Raw genomic sequence first — 8673 nt, forward strand, 5'->3', positions numbered from 1 at the left:
GGAGTTCACCCCTGACATCCCCGTGCACAGAAGTCAAATTAAATGGGCAGATTTCAATAATGAGGCCAATAATGAGTGATGGGCCACTTCAAATCAAATGGAATGACCCAATTATACTGGTGTTTGAACTTCTACAGTGCTGACAATTCTTTTTAATAATTTAGATGGGAAGAAAAAGAGTAGAGAAAGTCAAATTTACTGTTAATGTGTCAATAACATCAGGGCAAACTTTTCCTATTATTAATACATTAATAAAATGTACAATATTGTCTAAATAATTGCCTAACTAAGCTTCTGCTTATTTTTGAAGACGAAGAAACTTTTTGTTTATGGCTAATCCACCCTCAAATAACCAATTAGAAAAGGAGATAGATAGAATTAATTTCTGATCAATTGATGAATGGAAAAAGCTAATTAGTTTTATAGTATTCTCTCGTGTCATCTACTTCCCATGACCCAAGTGAAAGAACCCCACACACAGACCCTTCTGGCTTCAAGCTCTGCAATTGCAAAGGACCAGCAGGACACGTGGAGACCCTCAGGGGACAGGCACCTTGCACTGGTTCTGGTACTACACCAGGGCCAGGTCTACCTGCTAAATCCTCCTACATCACCTGGCAGATTACCACGGCTCTGGGATCTATGTGAAGAAAAACCTAAAATATTTCCAGTGTCCATTTTGCAGAGGAAGAGGTTGTCTCTGACTTGGTCTTCCTACTTCTGCAGGAGGACAGTGTCCTTGGCCAGGTGGTCCTGGGGGTAACACTCCCCACTGGCTGCTTTGGCCCCTGGCACATGCTCCTTCCAAGGACACACTTCCCTTCACATTGGTAGTCTCAGATACCTTCAGTTTAATTATTTGAGCAATATTATAACTAGATCCACATATAAATTTCACAGCACCCACATCCATCCCCAGGAGACATGGAAGTGATGGAGCAATGCTCCACCTCCACACATCTCCTCATGCTTGAGGGTTTTCTGTGATTTTAATGTACACATTTTCTTCCTGTGAAAAGTGACGAATATATGAAGTCTAACTAACATAGTTGTCCCGGAAACTTTCATACAAGATGACAGCTGAAAATGAGATCTGTATAACTAAGGGCTGAAGATATCTGCCTAAATGGACCGTGCTGAATTAACCAGTGATAGCTCCAGGCCAAATCCTGCCAGGATCAAATGAGCTGAAGCACTGGTAGGTGAGACCCCTGTGACAGCGACAATACCAGGCCAGGGAGTAAATGCAGTGCAGTTATTTTAGCTCAGTTCTGGGAGGAAAAAAACCCAAACAAATGTACTTCACTAAAAGATGTGCAGCACAATGTGGTGTTGCCCTAGCTTCTACCTCTGCACCTATTGCACTTCTACCCCACTCCCACCACAGCCTCTTCATGCCTAACCTAAAAAAATAAAGAAATTACTGCCCCTTGCACAATTATGCCTTATATAGTTTTTAACTGGCTCATCCAAATACCAGTCACAGCCTAACTATGGGAGCAAAGCCTCCAGAGGAGGCTGCAGGGCAAAATGCAGCCCCTCTCCCTTGCAGTTTGATGCTGGTACCCGTATCCAAACTCACTGCTTTAAGGTTTCAGTCTCTGAGCTGTCAAGACTTGATTCCTTCTCCATCTCCCCTCCCTAAGGGCCAGAAGTCAGGCTGCATCTTCTTCAAATGCAGTGCAAAAGCAGGTGCCTGAGTGAATATAAAGCTGTGACCCCAACTGTGCATTAAAATTCACATGCTGCTGCCTTGCCCATGGGAACGGGACCCGGCGCTCGGGCGCTTGTAATCTCAGGAAAAACTCATGTGGTAAATACATCCAGCCGTGCACTGATTTTGCAAGTAACAGTTTGCTGCTCATCTTCTGATAAGAGAGGAGGGCCAGTCACAAGTGTGACACCATATCTATCAAATACAATACTCAAAAACCTCCCAGTTTGGTTTTTCTTTTTTTTCTTTTTTTTTTTTTTCATAAAACCTTATTTTTTGGGAGTAGCAGGTTCTTAAAAGTAATAAATTGCTTCCAGAATGAGTGTATAAAGGACGTTGCAGTAATACTTGCCCAACAACAGCTTCTTGAAGTGCAGCAGTCACTTTGGCTGCTCTGACTCCAGAATCTGAGGCTCTGCAGGGATAAACACTTTATTCAAACACAGACCTGTTGGAGCAGTTAGAGAAGGAGGGTCATGAAGGTGATCAGAGGGCTGGAGAACCTCTCCTGTGAAGACAGGCTGAGAGTCGGGGTTGTCCAGCCTGGAGAAGAGAAGGCTCAGGGGAGATCTTATAGCCCCTTCCAGTACCTAAAGGGGGCCACAGGAGAGACGGGGAGGGACTCTTTGTCAGGAAGTGTAGTGACAGGACGAGGGGTAATGGCTTTAAACTGAAAGAGAGAAGATTTAGATTATATACTAGGAAAAAATTCTTTACTGTGAGGGTGGTGAGACACTGGAACAGGCTGCCTGGAGAAGTTGTGGATGCCCGATCTCTGGAGGTGTTCCAGACCAGACTGGATGGATCTTTCAGCAACCTGGTCTAGTGGGAAGCGTCCCAGCCCATGGCAGGGGGGTTGGAACTCAATGATCTTTAAGGTCCCTTCCAACCCAAACCATTGCATGATTCTGTGGTCAAACCCAAATAACAAACCCAAGTAAGACCAGCTCTAGCAGGAGCTGAACCCAGGAAACGTGCTTGGTAACAAGAAAATCAGAGAGATGCCAGCACAGCAGCTGTAGGTACAGAGCCTGCACGAGCCCCCATCTAGCGCTGGCTCCGCAGGTTGGTCTCTGCAGCTGGGACCGCACCCATCTCTGTGACCAGCCCTGCTGTCTTGAGTTTCTTCTGAACATGGCTTTTACTTTTCAGGGAAACCTAGGTGTCCTACAGCTGTGTAAAATCCACAGGGCAGCTCACAGAGCCACTCACAGTCAACTTGCAGAGGAAGAGGATGGCCGTGCAGCCAGCACCAAACTGTGCATCAATGTCAAGTTTGGGTGCCACCCAATCTCTGCACCCACATCCCACCCAGGGGGAGCTAACAGTATGTTCAGAGAAAAGTAAGCAAGTGAATCACGGAGCAAAGACTCACATCATCACATCTCCAGCTCAAAAGACCAAGCTGTCAAATGTGGTAGTTAAATGAAAACATGTTTCAAGACAAGCCTGGATGCAGTCCTGAGTAACATGCTCTAGCTCTGGGCAATCCTGCTTCAGCAGGGGAGTTGGACTAGATGATCTCTATGGTCCCTTCCAACTCTAAAAATTCAGTGAAATTCAGTGAAATTCAGTGACAACTCCAGTTATCCTGTCTCCGGGGGATGCCTGCAGATGGCCAGTGCAGTGTTCCCTGGGGATAGAGAGCTCATAGCTGGAACAAACACAGCTTTCCAGCCTTCATGCTTCCATCCTGATGGAGACATGGAAGTGATGCCAGTGGTTGGTGGAGGCTGAGTTGGAGATGGAGTCAGAACCACCACACACCAGAAATTCTCTGCAGCTGAGCACTTCTTTGGAAACCATCTACAGTGCACATAAGGCCACGAACTCTGGGTTGAGAAACTCAAAAGCAGAGTGTTAGATCTTGCTTTCCTTTCATGTTTAATTTCTTTTCCACTGTTATTTGTTTTCCTATTTTCAAACATGTGGCAGGAGCTCAGGCTGAAAAGAAGATGAGTGGGACCAGCCGGGTCTGGTCCCTGCGCAAGGCAGCTCTGGCCGAGCTCTGAGTGCAGGGGAATCAGGGCATGAAGACACTGTCACCGGCAGATGCTGTCACCCTTGCCATGTCATTTCAAATGTGCACACAGGCCAGAGGCCTCCCAGCAGGCAGCAGGACTCAAATCACCCGATTTTGGGCAGGGACAGCCTTTAGCCACACGGATGGGAGCTGTGCTGTGCAGCTTGCCCTCAGAGGCAGGGGCAACCACCCCTGACCCCTTTGATCTATTAGTCCTGGAGCAGCCCTGTTGGTGCCATGAGAGCCCAGGAGAAGAGGATGAGACCCAAAATAATCACAAAAATTGCTATTGCCTATTTTATTACCAGAAGACAAGACAGACTGAGGATGTTGTCACTACCTTACCACCCACTGATGCCACTCATTCACCTCTCCACGCTTCCAAAATTAGCACAGAGTCTCTGCAGTCCTCAGGGGAACCGCAGAGCCATCACTATGTTGCAGAGCACGCGATGGACCATACTCCAGTGGCGCCCAGCTCTTTGTCTACTCACAGCCAAGATGGTCTTCACCTTAGAAGCTGTATTGAACTTTGGCTTCAAATATGGGATTCATTGCTACTACTGCACAGGAGGTTTGAGCGCAGCACACAAGGCAGGACTGGTCTGCAGGTCGGGCCACCAGACCTGCATCTGCTTTGCTCATCCATTTAACAATGATACCTGCCCACTCCATCGTCCAGCCCGACACCTAGAGCTGTGGGGAACACTGATTTGAGCGATGGTGTTTCACAGTTCACAGCTCGGACAGACAAAGGGCACTCACGGACAGCTGCAATGCCTCGATGGGCAGGTGGGTGGCATCTCCAGCCTAGCAGGAACTGCCCTGAGCAGCTTAAAACCTAACACAGCTCTGGGCACATGAAGTCAAACATCTCAGTAGTCCTGGGGAAGATGCATGAAGAAGAAGAAGGAGAGCCCCATACCAACTACCCGAGGCTGCTACTCATCCATTATGAAAATGCAGTTTAATAACTGTGGTAGGGAGGAAGCATCTTTGGAGAGAAGATTTCAAGGAAGATAAGACTGGTCCTTTTCTTTCAGGGATGTGGACTGGGACTGTTGCACATGCAGTGGGAAACATGCCAAAAGCAAACACAGCATTGGAGAAAAAAAGCAGGTTGAAAGAAGCTGCCTTCATTCAGCCTTCACCAATTTTGTGGTCTTTTTTTCATTTTAAAAGCATGTGAAAGGTCTTTATGTGCTGCTGGATGAAATACACACATGAATGGGAGCACTATTACCCTTGGCTGTGACGAAGTCCCGAGACTGGCAAACCCTGCTAAGCAAACCTACGCACCTCTGAGAAACCTCACATGTTGGGGCACTTCACATTAAACCCTGCTGCACTCCCAGCTCCTTTCAGACTGTTTCAGCCAGCTCTGCAAGCTCTGATCTTCTGCAGAAATGCTGCAGCAACCCTCTGCCCAGAAGATGCACTTCACTGCCCTTTGACAGATCACCAGCACTAACTGGCAGCCCAAAGGTTAAGAAAACCCGCAAGACCAACCAACTCATTGAAAAAAAGAAGCTTCATCAGAAAATAGATTTTCATAAACAATCTCCTCCAACTGAAAACATGAACTGCTACTTCTGAGCTGCTGCATGTTGATCAAGAGGAAATCCAGCATCATTCCCTGAAGATCAGCAACTCTGATGAGATGATATTTTTTTCAGCACTTAGTCTAACTGCATGACCAAACAGCAGCAGGGGAGTGGTCATAGTGACCCACATCTGAACAGGGCTGTGCGTCTCACGGTGCATCAATAAACACCAAGCAGGAAAGCATTCCCCTGCTTCCCCTGAGAGCTAGGTGCAACCATATTCAAGTGAGGGTTTCACAGCATTGCCCCATTGCCTGGCTTTAAAAAGCATCACCTGCATGTCTGGATCCCTTCAGTGATGAGTGGTGTCCCTCAGGGGTTTGTAGTGGGACCAGTACTGTTCAATATCTTCATCAGTGACAAAGACAAGGGGATTGAGTGCACCCTCAGAAAGTTGGCTGATGACACCAAGCTGACTAGTGCAGTTGACACCCCCGAGGGATGGAATGGCATCCAGAGGGACCTGGACAAGAGCTCAGGAACAATTTTCCTATAGCCATGCAAGCAACTAACATTAAATGACAGAAAGGAAGCTCCTTCTTCCAAAGGAAAGCAAAAATACATGGGCAATACCTGGGAAAAGCAGGAAAAAGAGAAGGGTTGGGAAGCATGAATGGTGAGGCTTTGGCAGTGCAGGGGGTGCTCTGATGACACCAGTGCAGTGGCTTCCCACCTCATTCAGGTCCTCCACCTGTGGCTTGGGACCACAAGATTTCCTCAGACCCAAACTTGACAGCCTGTGCCAGCTCACGATGATGTTTGGGCGAGTATAGCTAGATACCTGTTATTTAAGGAATTTAGGTTCAATCCTTTCTTTCTGTCTGTCTTATTTTTAAGACACACAGCTGACTCCTTCACATCAACAGCTTACAACAAAATTTCCCAATATGGACCAATGATTTCACATTAAAAAGTGCTGTGGCCCCTAGGCATGATGCTGATAGTGAAAAACCTGCACGGCAAGCTCACCTCCTGCAGCCAAGGAACTTCTACTCATAGGAACGTATGCTGCAGATACAAACTGTATAACATTAAATAGCAATCCCCTATGGTCATTCAAAGGCCATCTTTTTTTCTTTATAACTGAGACCAGTATATAGCTGGTCTTTCTCTAGCAGCAGGCTTTTCTCCCCAGGGTTTGAAAGCCCATATACGTCAACACAAAGAACACTTGACAGGCAGTCCCAGACTGTGGAGACACGCACAAATACACAATTTATGGTGAAAATTAGGTTTGTGAACTTACTCTCTGCTCTTTTATTAAGATTTCTCATCTGGGAGAGCTTGTCCACTCAAAGAAATTTGGCTCACAAGCTGCATGGCCAGATCTTCAATATAAACAAGCTTCTGTTTCTGCAGAAGCATTTAATTCAGTATGAGAGAGAAGAATTTAAGTACACACTAGAAAAATTGAGAAACAGCTATGAAATAAGCAAACAAGTTTTCAAAGAATCTTGCTGTATTTCACACTCAAGAAAAACAACTCAATACTGGCTGATTAGATTGGGTGACAGTTACCAACATGATGTAACCCCTCTGAAGAGAAGACATTCTTAGTATCACAGATTCGCAGAACCACAGAATCTTCATGGTTGGATGGGATCTTTGAGATCATCTAGTCCAACCATACACACACACACACACACAAAATCGAACAAAAACCCCCCAAACAAACAAAAAATACTGCCTGTTTTATCTGCTAGTCTCTTCAGAGCACAGAATGAGCAATAAGAGGCAGCCAAGAACTACAGTGTTATAACACCATCTAGGGGACTTAATCACGTCTTAGCTCATGAGAGTCATTTGCAGCTGGCAGCCCAGCTCTAGGTGAGAAGGGCACTGCTTTAAAAGAAAATAGCACTTTTCCAGCTCCAAACCCCTGCTTTCCCTGCCTTTTCCTTACAACTGATTCATTGCACAGCTCTTAAAGCCTCCTATTTTTACCTGCGATACATATGTCTCACCCTTTTTTTTGTTTTCATTTCATTTAATATTACCATGTATGGTGCTACTCTATTCTTCATTTTCCCTGCTTGTTGCCACTGATTATATATAAACCTAAGTATGTGCTGTACGAAATCAAATAGTTTAAGAGGGATTAGATTGGTTAAACACAATTGAAGCAAAAAATTATTTTAAAAAGCTGGTAAACCCACGAATGCAGGATAATTTGCTACAACAAGAAAAAATAAAATTAAACCTGACTTTGGAAAATGACTGTCCAGCTTCTGTTCACGTCAAGATTAACACTGAAGAATACAGTGCATCTCCCTCTTCTTTCTATTCATCTCAGACTTTACCAAGTGCAGTTGCAGCCAAAGTCCTCAGTTCACATGATGCACGGGCACTCTGGGTCTCACTATTTCTGGAAAAGGTAGAGAATGGTTTGAGTTGAAAGGGAGCTTTAAAGATCATCTAGTTCAAACCGTCTGCCATGGGCAGGTACATCTTCAACTAGATCAGGTTGCTCAAAGACCTTCCACCCTGACCTTGAACACTTCCAATGGTGGGACATCCACAACTTCTATGGGGAAACTTGTTCTAGTGTCTCACCACCATCAGCATAAAAAAATTCTTCCTTACATGCGATCTAAATCTACACGCTTTTATTTAAACCCACTGCCTCTTGTCCTGTCACTACAGGCCTTGGTAAAAAGTCCCTCTCCGTCTGTTTTATAAGCCCCCTTCAAGGGCTGGGGTTTCCTGCCAACATCTGTCCCCTTGCAAAGCAGCTTCTTTGGTGTCTGCAGGCTGAAGCCCATCCATTCTATATACGTTATAGCTGGAAAGGATCACTCGTTATGCCTCACAAATAAAACAAAGCATTCATTTCATGTTCTGACTCCAGTGTGTTTGCTTAGACTAAGGCACTCCCCTCCCCAGGAGAATTTTTATTGCGCAATCTATAGCCTACTTCTCTTTCTGACACTCTTTATACGTTTCTAGGAACATGGTCATTTAGCACTGAGGAGGATAAGCCAGAGGAGATCCAAGTGGACACAGAATTGTCTGCTTCATGTTGTCACACCTTATGGCAACAGCCATGCTGCTTTGGAAACCTGGTGTGCATGAAAGTCCAAATATATGTATCACTGGGGAGTGCCACCTTTTGATTTACCACAAACATAAAGCTGAGGGAGTATCAATGCCGCTGCCTCATTAGGTTTGAGATAAAAAAATTAACTCTTGCCTGCTAGACAGGGGTGCAGTATGATATCACTGTGTACCAGAAGGGGATTTCCCCATGTTGTTATCAACTACAATTTCTGAACACTTGGCAGGCAGCTTTATAGCTGTTGGCAGGTAATCATTCAGCAACTCCCAACAAGCAA

This window comes from Calidris pugnax, unplaced genomic scaffold, assembly GCF_001431845.1.
Source record: "Calidris pugnax isolate Ruff unplaced genomic scaffold, ASM143184v1 scaffold20, whole genome shotgun sequence".
Lineage (NCBI taxonomy): Eukaryota > Metazoa > Chordata > Aves > Charadriiformes > Scolopacidae > Calidris > Calidris pugnax.